The 11,724-nt window shown below is 40.4% G+C and overlaps 1 pseudogene; it reads left to right on the top strand.

Moving 5' to 3' along the window:
• The first annotated feature begins 5,444 nt into the window (after nt 1-5,444).
• LOC138160456 (ATP synthase F(0) complex subunit C2, mitochondrial pseudogene) lies at nt 5,445-6,071 on the top strand (annotated as a pseudogene).
• Nucleotides 6,072-11,724: the final 5,653 nt, after the last annotated feature.

Here is an 11,724-nt window from a genome sequence, read left to right as displayed (position 1 = left end):
TCGACAAGGTATTCACCCTTTTGCATTTGTAACCACAAAAGTATAATGTTGACAAACTAGTCATGTAATTTGTGAGAAACTATAAAGTTCTATTCCTCAACATCACAGGTCAAGAATGCATGGAAAGGTAGTATGCTGTCATAGAGATGAAGTGGAAGAATCTGGAAAGAACTGGGTTCAAATCCTGGCCCTGACACTTGCTATGGGACCCTGAACAAGTTGTTTAACCTCTGTGTGAGCCTCAATGTTCCCATCTGTAGCATCTACCTTGTATTGGATGGTGTGAAGATCAAATGAAATCATGTAGGTAAGGGATAAAGTGATTTATATATTTTAAAACTCCATAGGAATAATAGCTATTATTAAGCACTCTACACACAAACACACACACACACACACACACATACAGACACCATGCCACATATATACTAGGATAGCCCAGTTAAAATACAGACTGCAATTCAGTTCTTCCCTCAAGTCTCTCCTCTCTCAAACCCAATATATACACAGCTACTAAAGTGACCTTTCAAAAGCACTCTTTAGACCATGCCATTACCTACTCAGTTAACTCCAGTACCTCCCATTGACTCTAACAATCAAATACAAACACTTTTTATTGGTATCTGAAGTCCTTAATAGCCTGGACCCAGCTGACCTTTCTAGTCTCATCATTACACTAATCATCACATATAGTAGGCATTAAATAAATGCTTGTTAGTTGACTGGTTAATATCCTAGGGAATGTGAAAGATGCATTTGGTCTTTTAGAAGGAAGGTAGAAAGGCAGGAAGGTTGTGAGGGAGGGAAGAAGGAAGGAAGGAAGGAAGGAAGAAAGGAAGAAAGGAAGGAAGGAAGGAAGGAAGGAAGGAAGGAAGGAAGGAAGGAAGGAAGGAAGGAGGAAAGTAGATATAAGCATTTATTAATCACTTATTATGTGCTAGGAACTGTGCTAAGTGATTTACAAGTATTATTTCATTTTATTCTGAAATGCAGTGCTTCTGCCCTCCATGAGGATAGTGTGGGATAGTGGAAAAATTTCTCTCAAAGTTACGTACTACCTGTGTGATGCTGTGCAAGTCACAGCCTCTGTACCCAAGTTCCTCATCTGAAAAATAAAGAAATTTGGACTAGATGATTTCCAAGATCCCTTCAACTTCTAAATTTTATTATCCTCTGTGAGGAGCCATCTTCAAAAAATAAAGTCACTTGTGCACTGAACAAATAGCCCTATACTAGATGCTATAGAGACACTAAGAAAATGAAGACCTCATATCCACCTTCAAGAAACTTAAGAGTTTGTCATGAGGAAATAGAACACACACATGTAAACAGTGATTTAAAGATGCATTTACAAAATAACATAGCAACAAGTAAATATAATATAAACTGTATTCTCCTATAAGTGCTGAGGGCTATTAAGCAAAAGGCTGAACAGACCCCAGAATCCCATGATTCTGAAGTGCATTTATTTGAATGCCTTGAGTTTATCATGATTTGCCCGTAGGTCAAATGTTATCTCCAAAAGGGCATACATATTGTGACCAAAAATGGCAGTTTTAATTAGGATTGAATAATACTTCCCAGGACTCTAATTCTAACTCAAGATCCATGAAGTATGTGACCAACTGTCCTCTCTAGATGCCCACTCCTTGGCCTCAATGCTACTTCAGACTGGAAAAGGTATCCTTTGAAAAGAATGGAAGTGTCCCTGATCCCCTTTCCTCCAACATGTGCAGGCTGCACATTTGCATGGTAATATCTCGTGCCATTAGTGAGTGAGCTGAATAATTAGGCTATGAAAATCTAACGGCAGGGATTTTTGTTTTATTAGCAATTTTCCATCCTATTGTGTTAATTTCATCTCATGTCAGCCAGCTTTCTAAGTAAACAATGATCACAGGCAGACATCATTTCCCGGCACATTGTGCTGCTGTGGGTGACTTCCCAGACCAGAAAATGGCTTAAGTTGTCTTTTGTTTTATATTCTCTGCCTTCTGTTGATGCCACAATGCCTCCAGTCCCCAGTTTCTTATGGTCCTGGAATATTCATTTCTTCTTTGTCTGTTTCTCTTGGTTCATGTGCATATATGACTCTGCCTGCCTCCCCTCATGTCCTTTTGCTTCTTCTTATTCCTTCTTCCTTCTCCATATTTCAGTCTTTTTGCTCTCCTGCTTGTCTGCCTCCTTTTAATACTACTAATAATGGTAGCTAACATTTGTATTGTGCTTATAGTATTCAAAGCATTTTTATATCCATTAGTTCATTTTGTCTTTCTCTCCTGCTCTTTTCCTCATTCACTTTAATTTCCTTCCCCTTTTTTCCCCAGCTTGCCTTGTATTTTATTTTTACACTCCCTTCCACTCTATTTCATTGTGCCACCTCCTCCTCCTTCCCCTTTCCTCCCCCAGCCCATCCTTTCTATCTCCTTGAGTGCTATCTCTCAGTCTCTTGCTCATTCGTTCAGGCTTTCCTTCTGCTCTCTGAGATTTCTGGCTGACAGATGATTAATATTTGGCCCTGCCATGTTGGAGAGTGTGATGCATTTTTTTCTTCTTTATCCCCACAAACATCAAACACCTGCAAGTTCCTCCAGGAGCCATGAAAAAAAGTTCACTGTTTAGTGAATTATACCAGCACTTGTGAGACCCTGGGAGAGATAGTTGAAAAAGAGCATTCACAGCATGAATTTGGGACCCTCACCTGGAAATTGACCCCAAGGGATTCATGCTTGGTCTTGAAGCCCCTTCTCTATCCTCCCTACCCACAGGAAACAATGAAGCTAGATTTCTCCAAAGGACAGCACTTACTGACTATGCTTAACTATCCAGGTCAAAGAACTGGGACAGTGAGGTAACGTCTTCTGAGGAGGACATGGCCAAATGCCAACACCACAAGCACCCGTTCCATGCATCCACAAAAGTTCTATCCTCTGGCAGGTCTCCATTTTATACTACAAGCAGTTTGTGCTTCTCAGCAGTGTAGATAATTCTGAATTTTATGGGGCACTTCTGAAAATAATGAGATGACCCCAACCTCACTGAAACATTGTTTCTTTGATTTCTGACCTCTAGCCTCATTTCCTTCACCATGCCTCTATAATACTTATACCCAATTTAAACACGTTTTCCCTATTCCAATGCTATTTGACCAATTTAAGAACAGTCACTCTAACATGGCCAAAAATATTACACTCTAAGTAGTCCAAGGGTTGGCATGTCTGGTCAACAGTGCTTCCATTAAGAAGAAAATACAGGTTAATAGAATTATAATATTAAGATCATTTCATTCAAACCCTTCATCTTGAAGATGAGGAAACAGAAGCCCCAAAAAAACAAATGATTTAGCCACGAATACACAGTTGGTAAGTTGCAGAGTAGAGATTCAAATTCAGACCTTCTGGTTCCAAATCCAGTATTTTTTCCCACTGTACTATAGTAATTTAAAAAATTCAAACTCAGAAGCACCCTCACTCAAAGCAAGCCAGTGGATATTTAATGAGTACCTACTGTGTACCTGGCATGGTATTAGAAGTTTAAAATAGTATCTTCCCATTAAGAGTTAACTGAGTAGTTGTAATGAAATATTGTTGAAATGGTTGTAAAACAAAGCAGCATATTATTATAGGCTAGATTCATGATGAAGGCCATTATCAACTCAGAGAAAAGAATAACACAGTAACAGAGGTTGTAGAGCTGGAAGGTATTCTAGAGGTAAGCTAGCCCAATCCCATCATTCAACAGATAAGGAAATGTAATAAAGTAGAAAAGGTATAGCACTGGAGCCTATCCAGGTCAAAGAACTGCCAAGGGACTTGAGTTCAAATCCCAGGTTTTCCTCTTACTATCAATGTGTGTGACCTCAGTTGAGCTGAAGGAGTTGAGGTAAGTGACCTCAGGTCATGAAATATATGACCCCCTGAAGTCCATGGAGGGAAAAAGCCTTGTCCAACATCACACAGATGTTATTCAAAGATAGAACCCAGATTTCCTGATTCCCAAATCTAATTTTCTTTCCATTGCACCATGATGTGAGATGGAATATAGGAAAGGATTCATGAAGGAGGGGAAATTGAACCCAGCTCTAAAAGATGTTTGGGGTTTGGAAAATCAAAAGGAGAAGGGTTCTTCAGGTAAGGGGAACAGCTTGATAAAAAGCCTGAGGGTGGGGATAAATATGGCATGTGTCAAAGGAAACAGGAAAGAGACTAGACTTATGAGAATAGGATATTCAACCAAGTTGGAGAGTGAAGGGAAGAAAGGGCTGAAGCCACCTAAGCACCAAAATTTTCCATGTGGCATCCCTGATAAAGTCCTCCTGACATCCTCGTGCACTGCAACAAAGGGTTTCTCTAAGCCTCTAGAATGGTCTAGCTAACCCCTACATCACCATCCCCAGCCACCACTTCCCTTTCAAACCCCTCACCACCTGGCCACGGGAATAGGCTGCCTCCAGCCTAAAGGCCTCCCACTAGCTGCTGCACCAGCAAAAATCACCTGCCGCAGAGGGCTGCACACACCCTGCTTTCCGCACATCATCAGCATTCAGCACCATGGCCAGTGCCTGAGGCAGCAGAAGGGAGAATTCAACAGCAACCCTAAAGAAGCAAAGAAAAAAAAAAAAGAAAATAATTCTCACGTTGGCTAGCCACAGGAGGGCTCTCAGATCCTTTTTCTGGTGTCCCTTTTCCCCCACTATCCCAGCCAATGTCCCTGGGCTGCCAGAGAAAGGATCATAAATTTCCAGTTTCTTCACTGGTTTACTAGCAGGGAAGAAGAGGAAACCTAGCCAAACCTCTACACTATACTGAGCTAGCATTATTATCTTATTTAATTCAGTTCAACAAACATATAGCAAGAGTCTATTATGTGTACTAGGGATATAACAATGAAAAATCACACTGTCTCTGCCCTCAAGAGACAGAGGGGCATATTCCCCATAGTCAGGGAATAAAAAGCTCAAAGATATTGTGAACTCTTTCATCCCCACAGCCATTTTGAGGAAGGGATTCTAGGATACATAATTTTCAGAGGTACATAGTGAGATACCAAAAAAGTAAAGTAATAGTACACAGACTATAAGGCAATTCAGTGGCAGAACAGACCATAGGATATTTCACTCTTGGCCCCTACCTTATTCAGGAATGCCTGAAAGGGAGTCCTATACACCCAACAGAAACCTTATCTCACAATCCTCTAACCTTCTCTGCCCCAGGAAAGTGAGAAGATTGCTCCAAACCTGAGACAGCCTCATCCATTATCCCTCAAGATCCTGGCCCACCCTAGGCTCTTTCTTAATTCAAGTTTTTACCCCTGGGACTGGTTTGAAAGCAACCCAACTTTGTCAGAAAGAGCCTTCTTTTTTGTTTTTTTGGAGGGGGGAAGGCAAAGCAATTGGGATTAAGTGACTTGCCCAAGGTCACATGGCTAGTAAGTATTAAGTGTCTGACCCCTCCTCTCTGTCTCCTCTGCTCTGCCAGCAGCTCTTCAGCTTTGCCCCTCACCCCCTGAGAATGTACGCCTGCGCCACGTTCATCTCTACCCCTGCCCTTGTGAAGAGCAGCTCTCAGCTGCTGAGTAGACCACTGTCTGCAGTGGTGCTAAAAAGGCCAGAGGTTCAGACAGGTGAGAACCTCAGCATTTTGGCAGCATCAAGTCCCTTGACCTCTCTTGTCCCTAGATGTGGATTCCAAACTAGTGCCGTCTCAAGGGACATTTGCACAGCAGCCAAGTTTATTGGGGCTGGGGCTGCCACTGTGGGGGTGACCAGCTCTGGAGCTGGGACTGGGACTGTGTTTGGAAGTCTCATCATTGGTTATGCCAGGAACCCCTCCCTGAAGCAGCAGCTTTTTTCCTATGCCATCTTGGCCTTTGCCCTGTCTGAGGCCATGGGGCTCTTTTGCCTGATGGTGGCCTTCCTCATCCTCTTCACCATGTGATGGAGCCATTTCTATTCCCCCTACATTTCTGAATGTTCCTCCTCATCCTCCTGGTCCTTCCATGTCTCTTCCAGCCTGTTTATACCTCCACTTCCATCTCACCAGGCAGCCCTGGGGAAAGCCATGGGCTCAAGGTCTGACAGATGGAAGACAAATAAATACCATATTAATAAACTGTAAAAAAAAAAAAAAAGTATTAAGTGTCTAAGGCCAGATTTGAACTCAGGTCCTCCTGACTCCAGGGCCAGTACTTTATTCACTGCACTATCTAGCCTCCCCAGAAAGAGCCTTCATTGTAGCAAACTCAATCCTCTGCTGGTTCATGGTCCATCAAACCCTTGTCCCATTTCACATTACTCACTACCACTAAGGACCACCTTCTCACTTTCTCCAGATGGTCTTGGCTATGTTTCTAGCCTGAAGAGTCTTACAGGAGTTTTTTATTAACTTGTGCCTGGACTATTGCAATAGTCCTCTGGTTTATCTCCCTGCCTCATCTCTCTCCACTCCAGACCACCTTCCATTTAGCCATCAGATTAACCTTGTCTGACCACATCACTCCTCTATTCAATAAACTCTAGTGGTTCCCTATCACTTCCAGAGAGGCTCTCTATCACCACCAGGATTGAATATAAAATCCCCTGATTTTCAAAGCCCTTTATAACCTGGCCACTTCCTACTTTTCTAGTCTTCTTAAACCTCACCCCACATGCACTCTAAGATCCAGTGACACAGACATTGCTGCTCCTCAGACAAAATACTTCATCTCCCAACCCCGGGTATTTCAATGGACTATTTCTAATAGGCACCTCAAACTCAAAATGTCCAAAACAGAATTATCATTCATCAAAACACAGCCCTTTTCAAAATTTCTCTATTCTTATCAAGAGTATAATCCTTCCAGTCACTTGGGTCTGAATCATGGGGTCATCCTCAACTTCTCACTCTCACTCACTTCACAATCAGTTCCTGCATGTGGCTGGCTTCTTTTCCTCCAGAACATCCCTCATTCACATCCCCTTCTCTACACTAACACACCACCTTAGTTAGGATATCATTGTCTATTGCCTAGACTATTCTAACAACTTCCCAACTGGTCTTCTACCTCAAGTCTCTCCCCATTTCATACCAACCTCTATATAATAGTCAAAATGATTTTCCTAACTACAAGTCTTACCATGTCTTTTCAAATAAACATAGCTTCCTATTACATCCAAGATCAAACATAAACACTTTTTTCAACATTTAAAGCTCTTCATAATCTTTCCTTGCCCTTCCAATCTTTTCTTTATTCTTCAAACTATATAGTCCAGCCATATTGACATACTTGCCGTTCACAAACAATGTTTTATCTCTTATCTCCATGCCTTTTGCACTGACTGTCTCCTATACTTGGGAAGTTCTCCTTCTTCATCTCTACTTCTTAGAGTCCCTTATTTCCTTCAAGGCTGAATTCAATGCCAACTTTTGAAGGAACTCTTTCCAAGTCCACCCTCCGCAAGGTACTAGTGCCTTAGCTTCTAAGGTTGCCTTCTATCTATTTGGTATATAGTCTACATTTATGCATGTGTTGCCTCATAAACTCCTCAAGAGCAGGGACTATTTTTCCTCTTTCTTTACATCTGCAGCACTTAGAACAGTATTTGGCCCTTACTATGGTGTTTAATAAGTGCTTGTTGATTGTTTGAAGAAATTAACCATTTCTTAACAGCCTGGTCACTGTATTTCAGAGGACAAAGCACTATAACTGGAGCCAGGAAGACTACAGCTCAAATCCAGAAGCTTGCACTTAGATAAGATGGCATCACAAGGCCTAATCAACCCTAGAATTCTACTAACTATTAAGCATTTTATTTGGACTTATTACCAAGATCCTACAGAATTAATAGTTTAATCTATAAAGAAATCTTCTGGATTTGGCAATAGCACATTTTGGCAGATGGAACCTACAAACAGATTTCTCCTTTTAAATAGAGTGTTTATATTTACCAAGCCCACAGGACTAAAATATATTTTGATTACTTTGGGAAAGTCTTAGCTCACAAAGAAATAAGCACTTCATCAAATGATTTCTTTGCATGAGGAATTTTAGCCCTAATACAAAAGCTCTAACAAGTGCATTCCTATGCCAACTATACAGAAAGGAGACAGAAGATCATACTTTTTTCCAGAATCCTACTAAGCCATTCCTGAAACTTGGGGAGGGGGGTTCACTTGGAAGCCCTCAGCCCCAAGGCCACAGTCTGCTGAAAGATCATATCAGCCTTCAAAGACAGATCAGAATAAGAGCTCCCATGAAAAACAACCATCTTAAAAGGCAACAGAAGGATGGGAGTAGGAGGGAGAATCTAGTCAATCCTTGATCCTAAAGGTAGCTACCCCATAAAGGAAAAGGAAACGAGGAAGCACAAAGACAGAGACAGAAACAAAAACAGAGAGATGAAACAGAGGCTGGAAGCCTGGGCCTTAATGGGTGTGCTTCCCAACCACTGCTGGAAGAACAAAAGAAAATTCCAACTCTGTTCTCATTTTATACAACCTTTAACTCTTTATATCAAAGGTCAAATTTTAAGGCATCATTGAAAAGAAGGTAGAACAAAGAGGTCCTGTCTCCTCATCACTTCATCTCTCTTTGCCATGGAGGGTAACCTCTGATATTTTTCCAGAATATATCACCGAGAAGGTGATGTTGGGGGAGGCAAGAAGGGAAAAGAGAAAGATGTATAATGAAGAATGGAATCTACCCCCACCTTTGTCATATTGCTGCATTTCTAGTTGCATTCCCCTAGAAGCCATAACTGTCTTCCTTGTTGTTTCTCTAACTTCTTCTTGAGATTTGGGGTGAACTGGAATTCTTCCACACTTTATACACCCTCTAAATAAGTCTATGGTTTTTGATGTTTGGGTTATACTCTCCTGTTTAATGAAGACTTGAAAAACTTCGCCCTTTTGTTTTCACTGATAAACACTTTTCCAATCCAGGTTCAACCCGCCAGAAAAAAAAAAACTTTACTTGGACTTCAATCATTTCCCCTGAATAATTCCCTCAGAAAATTGAATTTCATAAAATGTTAGCCATTTCTAACTATAATCAGAACTATAATCAGCAAATAGTCTGCCAACATGTGTATATGCATATGTATATGCAAAGGCATATATATATATATATATGTGTGTGTATAAATATATATTATATATATATATATGCATTTGGTCACAAGAGATTTCATGAAGCTTCTGGCACCTAAAATCCTCAATCTCAACACCACCCTCATTCTTACCACCATCTTATTTCAGAAGTCACTCAGGGCCATTGCTTTATGCATCTTTGGTAATACTTATGCCCTCCCAGTTTCTTCTTTGAATGCTATGAAGACATGAGGATGACCAGGGTGTAAAATGAGGGGCAAGGGCTAAGTAGAAATTTGGGGTAAAGACTCAACCAGCACCCATAGAACTTTCTCTGAATTTTCCTATTCCATTACATGACAAACACAGACACACAGACACTGACCCCCCCCACACACACACACACACACTTTGCCTAGGTCGAAGCTGCCATTTTACCATAAAGATATCCTTCACAGGTGGTGGAGTTACCTTGGTAGCACCAAGTCTGTAGCTTTTATGGACTTACATCATTTATAATCACTTAACACAGGACATGACCTGAGTCTGCTTGTTCCTACCACCCCCAATTCCCTTTCATTTATGTAAATTCAATTGAACTACTTAGTAAGAAAGGGAAATATAAAGGAAGTAGTACAAGCAAGTCTGCTCACCATTCCCCTCAAAAAGTAGTTTGCAACAGTGAGTCTAAGGGGAAAAGACAGGAATGCACTGTTCTCAAAGTTAATCTAAGTTCCCATCTCAAGACATTCAATGAGGGTCCAGAACAGGGATGTGCTGGTAAATATTTAACAACCATCTCTCCAAAGAAGTTTAATCTGCAGTGTTAACACTTGAACAAAATAATAAATCAAGCCCTATGTTGCAGCCTTTGCTGATTTCCTAGGTGTAAATGCTCTCACTGAAAAATTTAACAATTGGTTCCAGAGTCAGTTTGATCTGGCTTCAACACACCCCACTTTTTCCTCTTCATCATACCCATAATCTATCCATTCTAAGACTGGTACAGCTTACAAGAGGAATACCCTTAGTTGGTCTTTCCTGTCAAATGGACACAAAGCAAGTCTGCTAATGTTCCAGATGACTCCCTTTTGACCTCGCTTGCCTCCCACTGAAAGAAGAAATGGTTATTTGGTGATATGATCATTCCCTAATACAATCGCACTTTATGTAAAGTTCTTTCAAAGGCACTTTTTTCCTTAATGATAAATTTTTTCTGCCAGTTAAGTGTTTACCTGTTGTTATTTTCTTCTGTTTGCATAGAAGCCTTGCTTCTTACCTCTCTCCTCATCATTTAGCTGGGTATTGTGGTGGGTTTGGATGGGTATTGTGAAAATTAAATTTACCTTCAATTGTTCCCATAGCCACCATCTCAGATCCTGCTGTACTATGATAGTTACAAATGTCTTCTTTTAAAAAATTAGAACCCCTTTTAGCTACAACTATTTACAGATACTGCATTGTACTTTATGAGCAAGTTGAAGAATTTTCTAGAATAACTTTTACTGTGCACTATTTTTACCTTATTTTAGAACCTAACCACCATGTAAGAAGTAACTGCCCTTTACAGAATCTGACCCAGCTACTTTTTTGCAGGTACAATACAGTTCCCTGTCCCGACCGTTTTATTCACACTTAATCTGACCGTAGCTGTACAGCTATAAAACTCCAACCCAAACACACACTGATTCCTTTACACAAAAAGGGATTCCTAACTTGACAATTCCTTGCAAACACTTAATCTTACAAACACAGAGAATATACATTCCATGACTTTCTGCACTGAATCACAGCACTAATTCTTCCATCTATAATCCATAAGTTCATAAGTTAAACTTTTTTAGGTGCACCCTGGGGTTAGATTCTCCCAAAATGCCTAACACAAGCATTTTTTATACTTATAAAAAGACCTGAAAACTATGGGCAGCTATATCCTTGTCCAGCTCCTAGGGCAAAGCTACTCTATCCTTTCAAACTGGACATCACAACATTCTGGCAACAGCCATGCTATTATACAAGCATGTCCTAAAGCAACAAAATATTTGAAAACTCAGTGTATGGGAGCTTTTTTCCACAGTTTTTTTCTGTGGGACCTCCTGATTGCCCTGTCTTCTCCCTCCAAAAAGCAAAAAACAATGAATTTTTCTCAAAAAAAAAAACCAAACATTTGTTATTTTTTGAAGTTTTGTAATCTAAATTCTATTCCTCCATCCCTTCCTCCCTTCACCCCTCCCTGAAATGATAAGCAATCTAATATAGGTTAGACATGTGCAATCATATAAAGCATTTCCATATTAGCCATTTTATGCTAGAAGACTCAGGAAGGAAGGAAGGAAGGAAGGAAGGAAGGAAGGAAGGAAGGAAGGGAAATAACGTGCTACAGTTTGTATTCAGACAATATCAGTGCTTTCTCTGAAGGCAGAGATCATGTTTCATTATGAGTCCTTTGGGATTGTCTTAGATCATTGTATTGCTGAAAATAGCTAAGTCATTCACAATTGTTCATCATACAATATTGCTGTTACTGTGTATGATGCTTTCTGCTTCTGCCCACTACACTCTGCATCAGTTCATGTAAGCCTTTCCAGGTTTTTCTGAAATCCTTCTGCTTATCATTTCTTATAACACAATAATATTCCATTCTGATCATATACCATAA

The sequence above is a fragment of the Petaurus breviceps genome, unplaced genomic scaffold (assembly GCF_028583685.1).
Source record: "Petaurus breviceps papuanus isolate PSGF00001 unplaced genomic scaffold, PetGlider_PUasm1.0 181, whole genome shotgun sequence".
NCBI lineage: Eukaryota > Metazoa > Chordata > Mammalia > Diprotodontia > Petauridae > Petaurus > Petaurus breviceps.
This window is presented reverse-complemented; position numbering and strand designations above follow the sequence as displayed.